Here is a 12,530-nt window from a genome sequence, read left to right on the forward strand (position 1 = left end):
ACGAATGCAAGCGATCTTAGTTTGGAAGTGTCTGGCGAACTCATCACAACGGGCTACAGATGGATCTATAGTATCCCGAGGGCCAAGATGTAAAAGCCCTTGTACAGTTTTAAAAAGCTCCGCTGGGCGGGAGAGTGATGCCTTAATACTGACAGCAAAGTAACTCTTTTTTGCTGTCCTCACCGCTGCTGTATATCGCTTAGAGCAGGCACTTACCAAAGCATAATTGCACTCGTCAGGAGTCCGCCTCCATCTGCATTCAAGCCTCCTCCTCTCTTGCTTCATCGCTCTCAGCTCCGGGGTATACCATGGAGCTGTATGAGCTCTACATAGAAGGGGGCGCATGGGAGCAATCGTGTCAACCGCCCGGGTCATCTCCGTATTCCACAGTTCAACCAGGGCTTCAACAGGAGTGCCAGTCTTCTCAGTTGGAAAATCCCCTAGAGCCCTTTGGAAACCCTCAGGATCCATTAGTCTCCGGGGGCGGACCAATTTAATAGGTCCCCCACCCTTGCAGAGGGAAAGGGTCGCCGTAAGCCTAAACCTCAGCAAGCGGTGATCTGTCCATGACAATGGGGTAGATGAAATATCCCCAACCTCCAGATCACCATCTCCCTGCCCAGTGGCGAAGATCAAATCAAGGGTATGTCCCGACACATGCGTCGGGCCAGTAACAAACTGAGACAGCCCCATGGTTGTCATGGACGCCATGAAGTCCTGAGCCGCCCCAGATAAAGCAGTCTCGGCATGAACGTTGAAGTCCCCCAGTACCAACAGTCTAGGGGACTGCAACAATATCTCTGAGACTACCTCTGTCAGCTCAGTTAGGGAATTTGTTGAGCAGCAGGGCGGGCGGTACACCAACAAAATTCCCAACCTGTCTCTCTGGCCCAGCGCAAGGTGGAGACACTCCAAACCAGTCGTCACCTGTACAGGGTGCTTGGAGAGAGAGAAAGAACTCCTATAGACCACGGCGACCCCACCTCCCCGACCTTCGGTTCTACCATAATGCTGAACCATGTACCCAGGTGGGCAAAGCTGGGAAAGAGCAACTCCTCCCATATCACCCACCCATGTCTCAGTTATGCACGCCAGGTCAGCCTCCTCCTCCACAATTAAATCATAAACAAGGGAGATCTTATGTTGTACCGACCTGGAATGCAAGTCTTGCTACACCTGTACTCAGCATATTTATACTTGCACTCACATCCTCACACCTTACTGTACCTGTACTCCCCCTCTTTCCATCACAAACAATCACACAATGATACCATACCAACAATCTGTCTCCGGTGTCATACTTGAGAAATGATCCATTACATCTTTACCTAATCTTATTGCGACATTAGAGTAGCTTATACAAGGTAGTCATTGTCAAAAGTCACTCACAGCCTTCAGGCTGTGAACATACCGAAGCGTATTAATAACATATCCAGTTCAATTCCTGAATTGTATGCTGATCTGAAATACGTATTTTCCCAATACAATATGCTTGAGAAAATTCCCTTATCTTCCCTGTGCATTGTGCAATAACAGATGGTACATAAAACATGGCCTAATCAGTGAGTATATATGATAGGCAAGAAAAACATGGTGATAATTAAAGCAAACAATTCTGAATAAGTCTAATGTGTGTCAGGTTCTAATTAACTATAAATATACCAAATCCAGATGATAACAGGTGATAGGCAAATCTTGGAACCCGTCATATATTTGTGAAGGAATTTATATTAGAGATTACATGTATTCAAGATTTAGCTTTCACAATCTTGTCAAAATGCCCACTTCATATTCAGAAGAGGGGAGGATTGCATCTTAGGAAACTCCACGTTCTCTAAAAATAAATAAGAAGCAGACAAGCCTTTTTCATTTTAACCATTCTGGTACCATGCCTGCCTCTAAACTGTCACTCCTTCATTTCTTTGGGTGACAAGGTGAAGAAAGTGTTCAAAACAAGCAAAAACATCTCTAAATGTCTTGTGATACCTAAAGACAACGCATGTATTATAGCATAAGCCAGGGTTAGGGAAACTATGGCCTTCCAAGTGGTGTCAGGCTCCAGCTCCCATCAATCCCAGCCAGCATGGCCAATTCCCAGGGATGGTGGGAACTGTAGTACAACAACATTTGGAGGGGTCCAGGTTCCCCAACCATGTTATAAGCACACATGGACTAGACTCCACTCCATAGTCTCCACATAGTCTCCACCAAGGTTTATGCCATAATAAACGTTTTCATCTTTAAGGTGGCAAAGGACTCGTTTTCTAGCAACAGACTAACAAGGCTACCCCTCTGGAGAGTGTTACAAAAGAAAGCAATGGTTTCTTGATCACAACTCCACAGGTAGGGATGGAAAGATCTGTCAGTTTCAGTTCTCTCGTTTCTCATTTTCCCAATGTTAAATTCAGTACTCTACATTTCTGCAGAGACCTGTGGATTTTTTTTTTTTTAAAGGAAATCCTCATGTAAATTTTCCACTATTTTAGTGTGAATTTCTCCAAACAAACACATTTTTTGTAGGCAGTTTTGACAAAGGTACGCATTTTTGCAAGCTGTTTCTCATCACATCATGCCTTTTTGCATGTTATTTTCACTCATGTATTCATTTTTATGCACACTTTCCCCAAATATATGCATTTTTATAAATATTGTTTAGTTAACGAACTGCATCCCAAAATTCTAACAAATGTGAATTTTGAAGTATGGCCGTGTTTTGGTTCTCATATTGTTTTGGTAAGTGTGAATTTGCCAAATTCTGCTTGAAATGCAAACTGAATCAAAACTCTCACCCATCCCTATCCACAGGTGACACTTTTTATAGAGAAGTGCTACTAAACACACTGCCCAGAAACCCACCCCCATGCTTATGGTGGGAACATTGTTTTCCTTTTTTAAACAAGAATGTTGTGAGCAAATACTGATTGTATCTGCCTAATTTATGTGGGTTGTATTTGATGGCTTGATTTCTGTTCTGGACCTAGAACAAAAAATTCAAAAAGTGGCAAATTTTGCTTCCGTTTCTGTTTCTCAAAGAATACTACTTAGTGATGACAAAGTCATTTTGATTTTTAAAGGGTTTTTTAAAGGCTGAATGAATTCACAGTGAATTTATGAATGAAGTGAATTTATGAATAAAGTGAATTTGTAGATTCATTGAATTTATGAATGAATGAAGTGAAGTTATAAATGAATCAAGTTTGAAATCAGCCAGCCACTGTTCTTGTACCATCTTGGTGTTGTAATTTCAATCTCAACTATACTAGGAGGCATACAGACTATTTCACATTTAAATATGTGTAAATGAATGGCCTAATGAGCAATAACTAATTTTTTCCTTTGCTGGGAGAAATTCCTTCAGTCTGTTCATAGTTTTTATGGACTCTGTGTGTGTGTCAAATTCTTCACTGAAATATTGAGGCTTAATGACAGAAAGCCATTTTTTGAGAGTACAAGATGTAAAGAAGGTGTCAGATTTTTTTTTAAAAAATGCAAAGCTAGCTTTTTATCTTAATTATCTTGTTACAGCTCTTTCCTAAATGCCTTTTCATTGGCTGGCTGTAAAGAAGTTGCATTGAGGGCTGATCTGAAAGTTCCACCACCTGGACATTTGGGGATGTCAAAGGGCAAGCTGGGGGCACCTCCCTCCAAGGTGAGGATGGGGTGGATGGCCTTCAGGGGAAACTTTTGGAGTGTTCTTAGCAAATATACATTGATATGAGATGGACTGAGGGATTTTTTGCCACTTTCTTTAAAAAAACTTCTTATAGATAAAATATATTCTGAGAGGCTAGGAAGCATGGCTGCTGCTGCCACATGTTTTCAAAATGATCATATGGGGCAGAGAGGGGGAGAGATGGCTGTCCTTTTTCATATACCCCCTTGAAAGAGTGTCACATGAGCATGCAGTGTCACTTTCCTGCACGTTCTTCCAGCCCAGATTTGAAAGTTTGCAGTAGGAACTAAGAGTGTTGTTGGAGAATTATGTTGGAAACAGGAGCAGAAATTCCTTCAATTTGCATGCTCATCCAAGATCAGGAACATTAATCACACAAGCAAATATGAGCACTATCCGCTATCATTATTTATATATTTATTCCATAAACATTACACAAAGATTTACATTATTTTCTGCATTATTTTCCCTTCCACTGAAATGCATTAATCAATCACATAATTAATTGCATACATTTCAGCCACAGTGGACGGCAAAACAAATAATGTAGGTTTTATCGGAAGCTGAAGTGTAGCCGAATGGAAGCAGTGCTGATTGTGATGCACCCATTATGGGATGGAAACCACCTCCCTTAGAAGGAGCCACATTTCCTAGCTTCACAGAGAGTTTTAACAAGAAGGTGGTTAGAAATCCCCTGGACTCTCTTGTATCAATGTACGTTTACTAAGACCCCATCCCAAAGAAAAATATCCTCTCCCCATCCCACAGATGTCAGTGAATGTTCTCTCCCTGCTTTCACTGGAAAGAAAGCTGCACCAAAGTGGAGACAGTGAAACAGGGCTGATTCACATGGGAGCTGCACTTCATATTAATGACGAAGCTTTTGCCATTGCGGTAGATTTGCAAGGTTCACACTTCCTACCTTCCAATCGCTGTTTTCCATTCACACTGAAGGGAAAGGATCAATCACACAGCTTCCTAATGACCACGCCCTCTCAAGGTCAAGATACCACGTCCTCTGGTTACCTTGGCAAGTGAGCATGCTCAGTTTGTTCCAGAGTAAGTTTCATTAAAAACAACAACACTGAAGTGTGATTATTTGTATTTTCATTGCTACAGTCCAGCTGAAATACAAATATTTGTTTGAACAGTGCTTTGCTTTTTTGCACAAGTTAGGGGGGAAAGAAAAATAAAGCACTGTTTGCAGCAAGCTTGCAGAATGGGAGCCAGGAGGAGGAGGAAGGAGTGGGCATGGAGAGGGGGATGATTGACACACCTACCTAGAAGCATTGGAGCACAGCATCTGCAAGCAATAGAGATACGGAGTGGAGATGTTTTTTCCTTCCCTTTTTGGATTAAAAGAGGATTGGGTTTCTGCGGATTTAAAGGGGAAATCTGCATTGTAGCTGCTGATTGCCTGCACTGTCATGTGAACCATGCAAACTAAACAGGGTGCAAGTAGCACCAAACTCACATTAAACTCCCATGTGAATCAGCCCTGAGTCACTGGTGCTTACCAGGAGAGAGAGAGAGAGGAAGGGCAAGGCAGTAAGGAGATTGGTTTGGTGTAAATGCATTGGTGGAGCCAGTTTGGTGTTCCTGCCAGTGCATTTGCACTGTGCTGACTTCCCTGCTGCTTTCCCTTCCCTCCTCTCCCTCCCAGGCAGCAACAGCAACCCATCTGCCATAAAACTAGTGTCCTAGCTCCACCCCATCAGATGAGCTGCTTCTGATCCTTAGGGATACAAGGCAGTAGCCTCAGTCCTAAGACAGTCACATCCCTTTGAAAAATCCACAGGGCTAAAAGAAAAAAAAAGGTAAAGAAGCTGTTTGAGGTGATTCCAGGTCATCCTTTCTTAATTTGTGTCCAAAGAGGTTGCGATGAAAACACCTGCGAGGGCAACCTCCTGACTTAACTAATAAAATCAAAATTCACCTTTTGTATGGGGTTTTTGTGGGTGTGAAGATTTGTTGTTTACATGCTTTCTCCTCCTTAAAGCACACCTTGTTAAATTATTCATGTGTAGTTGAAACTGTGTGTCTCCCTCACTGTCCACCACCCTTCAAGCGGCTACATTTTGTGTTCTGATTAGAACTGATACCATCAGAATGTTTGCGTTGAAATGTACATCAAAGCTACTTCAAAAACTGTGCATTTTCTTTACAATCTCTGGACTGTGCTGTGCAATGGCCCTGACTCAAAATATAAAACTGAAAGTTTAGCTGCACAACGGATTTGTTGTATGCCTTTTTGTGTTTGTGGGGGGAAAAAACCCTGATGCTGAATTTGCTGCACTGGGAGAGGGCTTGTTCTGTGGTGGCACCTCAACTATGAAATGCCCTTCTTCTTGAAAATGCAATTGACACCATCCAGGGGTGTAGTATCCGGGGTTGTGAGGGGTTGTAGACCCCTTACTTTTTTGATGGCAGGGTCCCAGCCAGGTCCCTATGTATGAACCAATCACTAGGAAAGGGGAGTGTTAACCACTAAGAAGAGTCATTGTCCTTTTGTGCTGATTGGAGGCAATCAGAGTGAAAAGAGGTGAGTCAGCCAGTGAGGCTGCTTTCACACTGCACTTTCTTCCATTATTCTGATGATTTCTTACCTGGCAGTTTGTGCATTATTTTTGATCTTTCACACAACATAAAAGCTATTGCTAGAAATCTAGTGGAATACAGTGCAGGTTTAACACTAATTATCTCAGTAAATAATACCAGAAATAATCCTTTTGCAAGTTTGGGAACCTGGAAAATCACGGGAGTTTTGCACTAGCTGCCTGTCACGTGACATGCATCCCAGCTTTTTCTCCAGCCTTGCTTTTTTTCTATATTTTTTTCACTTGGACCTGCTTGTACCTGTTCCCTATTTGCCTTTTGTTGACCTTGGTGAGCCCTTGTTTACATTTGTTTCTCTCAGTTTGATCTGTGTCTTGGAAGTCCTGTTCTTTTCCTCCTCTTTCCGCCCTGTCCCCGTGAAGCCGGGCAGCTGCTAAAAGATCGAAAAGATCTTTCCCACCTTTCCCTTCTCTATGTTCAGGGTACTCCAACTACTTTTCCCCGGCTGCTTTCGAACATGAAGCTTATTGTGTTTGTTAGTGTTGAAGTTGCTTTTCAAGTCTTTTCAAGTCTGTTTCAACTGTCTTTTAAGGCCTCCTTCTCTCCTTAGTCTTTTTTACCTCAGCCGTAGTGGTGGCAGCAGCTTGTATTTTAACATGACCACTTTTTCCCTTTTCCTTTGTGCTTCATTTCTGGCTCTTTCTTTTTGGAGTTTTTACTTCCTTGCTGTTTTTCTTGCCTTTTTCACTGATCCCGGTGTCTCCAGTTGCAGCAGTGTGAGAAACATTTGCACGAAATGCCAGTATATTGGTAAAAAGCCCTGCGCTTTCAGTGAAAGGAATTTTAGAAATTGGGACAGAAACACAACCATTTTAATCTGTTAAACTAGTGCAATAAGCCCTATGTCTGACAGCAGCCTGAGAAGAGTAGCTGAATAGCTAATATACAGCCTCCCCTTTCATGCTCATTGGCTCCTAGGAACAGGGCTGGTTCTAAAGGGCGGCCAGGTGGGGCACTGGCCCGATGGCCCCTGGAGCTACAGGGGGCCCCTCAGCTGCCCCTCCCCTCCCCTTCTGCGATCCGCGCCCCCCACATCCCCCACCTGTCTGCTGTCTTTTACCATTGCCTTTAACGAAGGTGGCGGCTGCAGTTTCCCTAAGGTACTGAAGCCCCTGCCGCCATCTTAGTTGATGGCAGAGATGTGTGTGTGTGTGTGTGTAGCACGCACGCGTGCCATCAACAAAGATGGTGGTGGAGGCGTCATCCCCTTAGGGAAACCGTGGCCGCCATCTTTGTTAAGGGCAATGGTAAAAGACAGCAGACAGGTAGGTGGGGGGCATGGGGGGCATGTGTGTGCGTGCATGTGCACACACATACACACACACACCGTGGCCCAGGGGAAGCTGATGTCCAAGGGCCCCGGCATTCCTGGAGCCGGCCCTGCCTAGCAACATCTGTTGTGATGGAGTGTGGACATGGAGAGCAAGGGAGAGGAGGGAAAGTGGAAACGGGGACGTAGTTGTGAGGGGGTGTGGCGTGACTCTCATGAAGGGACCCTCTACTCCTGAATTTGCCACAACACTACTGATACCAACACTGGTGCATTTTTGCTGTCAGTTTGAAAACCTGCTTACTCCAGCAGAACTTTAGGTTCATTGCCTGACCAGATTTTGGTTGTTATTGTTATTGTTGCTTGTTATTGTTGGTTTATCTTCTCTGTTTATTTGTATTTATTTGTTTTAATTCATACTACTTTACTAGGGATTGGGGGGAGAAATTTGGCTGACTTTCAATTTTAATGTGAACCTACTTAGTTCGCACTTCCTGAAACAATGCACAAATCAAAACACAGCTGTCCTCCGAAGCTACACTGAATTTTTGTGAATTTTGTGATGCACTTCTCCAACCTATTCATGTGTACAAAAATGTATATGTTAGCAAAAAGCATGAATAAATATTGTGGATAAGATAACAAGATTATGATTCAGAAAGATGTCTGTTTGACCACTGACTCTACCATAAAGTCTAAGTGGCTCTTAGGCAAGTCACTGTCTTATCCTTGGCGCCTTCCTACCCCCGTCTGCAAAATGGGTCAATAATTCTGACCTACTTTGAAAGACTGTTGTAAGAATGACAAGATTGTGTATGTGGGATGATTTGAACATGCTAAAGAGTTACTGTATATACATATTAAGAATTGTTATTAATATAACAATCTCTCCCAACTCTGGTCACCAGACCTCTAGGGCAGAGATGGGGAACTTGTGGCCCTCCATATATTGTTGAACTCCAACTCCCAGAAGACTCAGTTAGCATGGCCAATATAGAAGGTGTAGCCCAATAACATCTGGAGGACCACAGGTTTCACATCTCTAGACTAGGAAATTCCATCACTGTAAAGATCACATTTAATTGTTATAAATTAAAGGGTATCTTTGGACTCAGTGCAGAGGTGGAAGAAAGCTTGCCAATTTCACCATTACTCTTTGCAGATTTGCACACAATTCCCTGAGCTTTTGCAAGGTGATGTGTATCTAACCTCACCTACCCCCCCCAGGGAATAAATTGAGGGAAACAAACATAAGGAAAGTCCAGAATACTTCTCCACACCAGTGGAATTATGACATCTGCAAAAGAAATTGAACTGAATCTGATAGGTTACTGCGACATCCCTAATAACAGTTCCTTTAAAAAAATCTTTTTTAATACTAGGGATGGGTTACTCTGTATGTTTCTGATCTGTGTCATTTTGACATGTTTTTAGTCATAACTGTGTTCTGTTCCTACATTAACCTGTGTTGTTGTTTTCTAAAAAAAAATCCTCTCAAAACTGGCATCTAAAATGCATCTTTTAATACATATTTAAATTTGCATTTTCTTTCAAATAGTACCTAGATTCGTATTTTGGTATGTTTAACTGCTGACAATAGCACCATGACATTCCAAGAAGTATGAAATCATTTGGATAGTTACATTCCCATCTAAACCTTAGTCTGAGAGGTGTGGATCAGTTTGGTTTTTGTACAGGAATTCACAAAGATCAGATTCGTCAACCATCCCCATTTCATACACATTAATGACCAGAGATAATGGGATTTCTGGTTTCCACCAGAAACAAGTGTGTCAGTCATCTTATGGCCATGATACAGAAGACTGTAAACACATGACGTTCATGTACTCAACAGTAGGATGGTAATGTTTTGCACCCACAAGGATCTATGCTTTGCTCATGATGTCTATGTAAATCCTTCACTCTGAAGAAGTGAACAGGGACGGGCCAAACCCTGAGCTCATCCACCCCCGCAGACTATTTTGACAAGTGGGTGAACCTGCCCACCTATTAATCACCTGATATCACAATGATGTCAGATAACTAAAATATTCTTCCTCTGCAGACGCAGAGGTAGATCCTTTGCAACAGTCGCTTGGATTCAAGCCAGCAATTCAAAGCAAGAATTGGGAGCATACTCTAAATGTGGTCATTGTTTTAATTATGCAAATCAGTTCTTGGAGACTTCAAACTAAACAAGTGCTCAGGAATAGTGCTGCTTTTGGAGTGAGATTTAAATATCTAGGATCTGACTGGTGTGGATTTTTAAAAATCAGATTCCTTGTATAGATGGAGAGAAAATTTTATACAGCACAAGATACTAATGCACAGAGTCTATTCATAACAATAAAATATCCTGAAAGGTCAACGTGAGATACAAAGACTGCAAAATGTTAAGATGTGCTTAGTACAGTGGAGCCTTTATAGAGCTGCATTATTTGTTGAAAGCAGAAGAAGCCGCTAGACAAGAGTAAAGAACCGTAAAAGCAAGCTCATTCCTCAAAGAGTTTGCAACAGAAGCTTTGACAAGTCAGGGAAATAGTCAACAGATTATGTGTTGGTAGCCTTGAAATTTGAGAACCGTATGTACCCAAGCTATTTTTATACAGAAATGCATTGGAGATCTTCAGTAGAGAGGAATAATTAATGGCAAAGCTTGTTGATAAATTGAAAATGATGGATCCTGCCTAACCATTTGATTAAATGATCAATAACGTGATAAAAGCACAGTGGGGGAGGGAGGGGGAAGCTAGGGAAGTTGTTTCTTTTGTCATGAGTTTTTTTGTATATATAAAAGTATTGTATATGTTTGTGGGAAGACTTTGGTATAATTGACTTGTGATTCACTGGTTCTCAAACTGTCAGCCAAGCTTAATTTTGGGATCACAGGGCACCTTGACATTTCCTGGGATCCTGACGGTGCCTTCTACACATGTGTGCATGCACATGCGCACGCGCATGCACACACACAAAGAGCAGTATAGATTCACCAACCTGCTTTGGGATGGTGTGTGTATGTGTGTGTGTGCGTATGTGTGATTGTCCCAATATTCCAATGATTTGGGAAGATGGGGCTTCAGAAAGAGCTGTTCTTCTGGTCTTTTGAAATTCCCCTGTGCATGACTGAATATGTCTTCAACTATTTCTCTTCCCAATGTTGGAATTCTACTCTTATCAATAGATTGTCGCACACAGCAGCAGGCTGTATGTATGCACACAACTCTGATCATGTATCTCTGCATGCTCAGCTGTGGAATAGATTATTAGTGCTGGATGGGGGGGCAGAAAGTAGAATAAGTGCAGAAGTGGGGCCCAAATTCAAAAAGCATGAGAAGCACATGTGTAATTGAAATTATGTTTTAAAGATTGTAGGTAATGTATCTGGATTTCATCCAATAAATCTTTGAAATCCTACAAGATATTGAAGACACAAGGATTTTGTTGCTGCTGTTGTGGTAGATTTATGAAATACAGAAGATATCTTGGAGGCTGGGCCCAGCCTCCAAGAGGTCTTCTGTATCTTTCAAAGCTGTGCAGGGGGAAGGGAGAATTCCACCTTGTGGTTTTTCTCATTACAGTGTTGCAAGAACACCTGCACTTGGCTGACTTTCTCTTTTCTTAAAGGTACAGGATCAGTCTCAGGCCATGAACTTGGCCACCCTAATGGGGAGGGAGGATTTTCTGGGTTCTATTCAGTTATTATGTTTTTGGTTCACGCAACCCTGCATTCCACTCCTGAATTCTGGGTTAATTATTATAATTTTAAAATTAATTCTTCAACTGGAGCATGCACAGTATGGTGCACCTTTTAGCACTTGTTGTTCTTTTATACCTTTCCCTCTCCTTATATGTTCCCCTTGCACACATGTGCAACAATAAACTCTGCAATGCTGATACAATCATATGTGTGATTCCAACAATATTCTTTTTCTACGGTGTTTCCTGATGTACATGAACACATGACCTCCTGTACTTTGATAAAACAATGCATAGCAGAATCTTGATCACATCAAAATTTGTGTTTTGTTTTGCATTTTTATCATTATATAAAACGCTGCAGTGCAGAGTGCTCTGTTCAGAGACTGTGGCTCAGTGGTAGAGCACATTCTTTGCAGGCAGAAAGTCCCAGGTTAAATCCCTGGTGTGGGTGTGTCTAGTTTCTGTTGTTAAAAAAAGATCAGGTACAGCATGACATAAACAAATTCTGCTGGAGAGCATGGATAGTTGTTGCCAGTCAGAGTAAACAATATTGGGCTGGATGAACACATAATATAACCTGATGCAAGGCAGCTTTCTAAGTGCCTACAACAAGTGGTTTTTTAAAAATGAACAACTGAGAATTCTAATGTATTAGGTCATTTGGAATTGCAAATTCTGGAGAGAGGTCCTGATGAGGATAATTTTCAAAGCAATCCTATTTGAATAGATTTCCTAAATTGGTCCACTTCACCCTAAAACTGCAATTGTTTTTATAATGTAGAAAATAATCTCCTATAGAAAACGTATGGTGTTGTTTTTTAATCATTTGGGCAAAGGTTTGACGGGGGGGTTACCTTAGTTTTGAATTTATTTATTTATTTTGCATTTCCTAGGATATATGAGCAAGATTTTCAAAATTTGAAGGGGTCTGGAAAGGAACTGTCCTGGTTTAACCCAACCCCTAAAGCCCTTATGAACAAAGCTTTTCCTGAGAATTCTTCAAACAGCCTTAAAAAGACCCATTCCATTCTGAATAGAGATGGGTGTGAATTGCAAAACTACTTGAGAGTTTTATGACTACGTCAGAAAGAGGTACCAGAGAAGAAATGGATGGGGGGAATCAGCTTTGTAGAATGTGATTCTATATGCCAGGGGTTGGCAACCTTTTTGTTGTTGTTGAGGCTGCATGCCCGCCGAGCTACTCCATTAGGAGAGGGATTCCCATACTGTGGTCCATGGACCACCAATGGCCTGTGAGCTTCATTCAGGTGG

At 41.9% G+C, this 12,530-nt stretch overlaps 1 protein-coding gene across 6 annotated transcripts in view; it reads left to right on the forward strand.

Moving 5' to 3' along the window:
* Nucleotides 1-12,530, forward strand: part of GABRG3 (gamma-aminobutyric acid type A receptor subunit gamma3) — a 555,379-nt gene that overhangs the window by 336,803 nt on the left and 206,046 nt on the right. The window lies entirely within an intron of this gene.

The sequence above is a fragment of the Rhineura floridana genome, chromosome 5 (assembly GCF_030035675.1).
Source record: "Rhineura floridana isolate rRhiFlo1 chromosome 5, rRhiFlo1.hap2, whole genome shotgun sequence".
Taxonomy (NCBI): domain Eukaryota; kingdom Metazoa; phylum Chordata; class Lepidosauria; order Squamata; family Rhineuridae; genus Rhineura; species Rhineura floridana.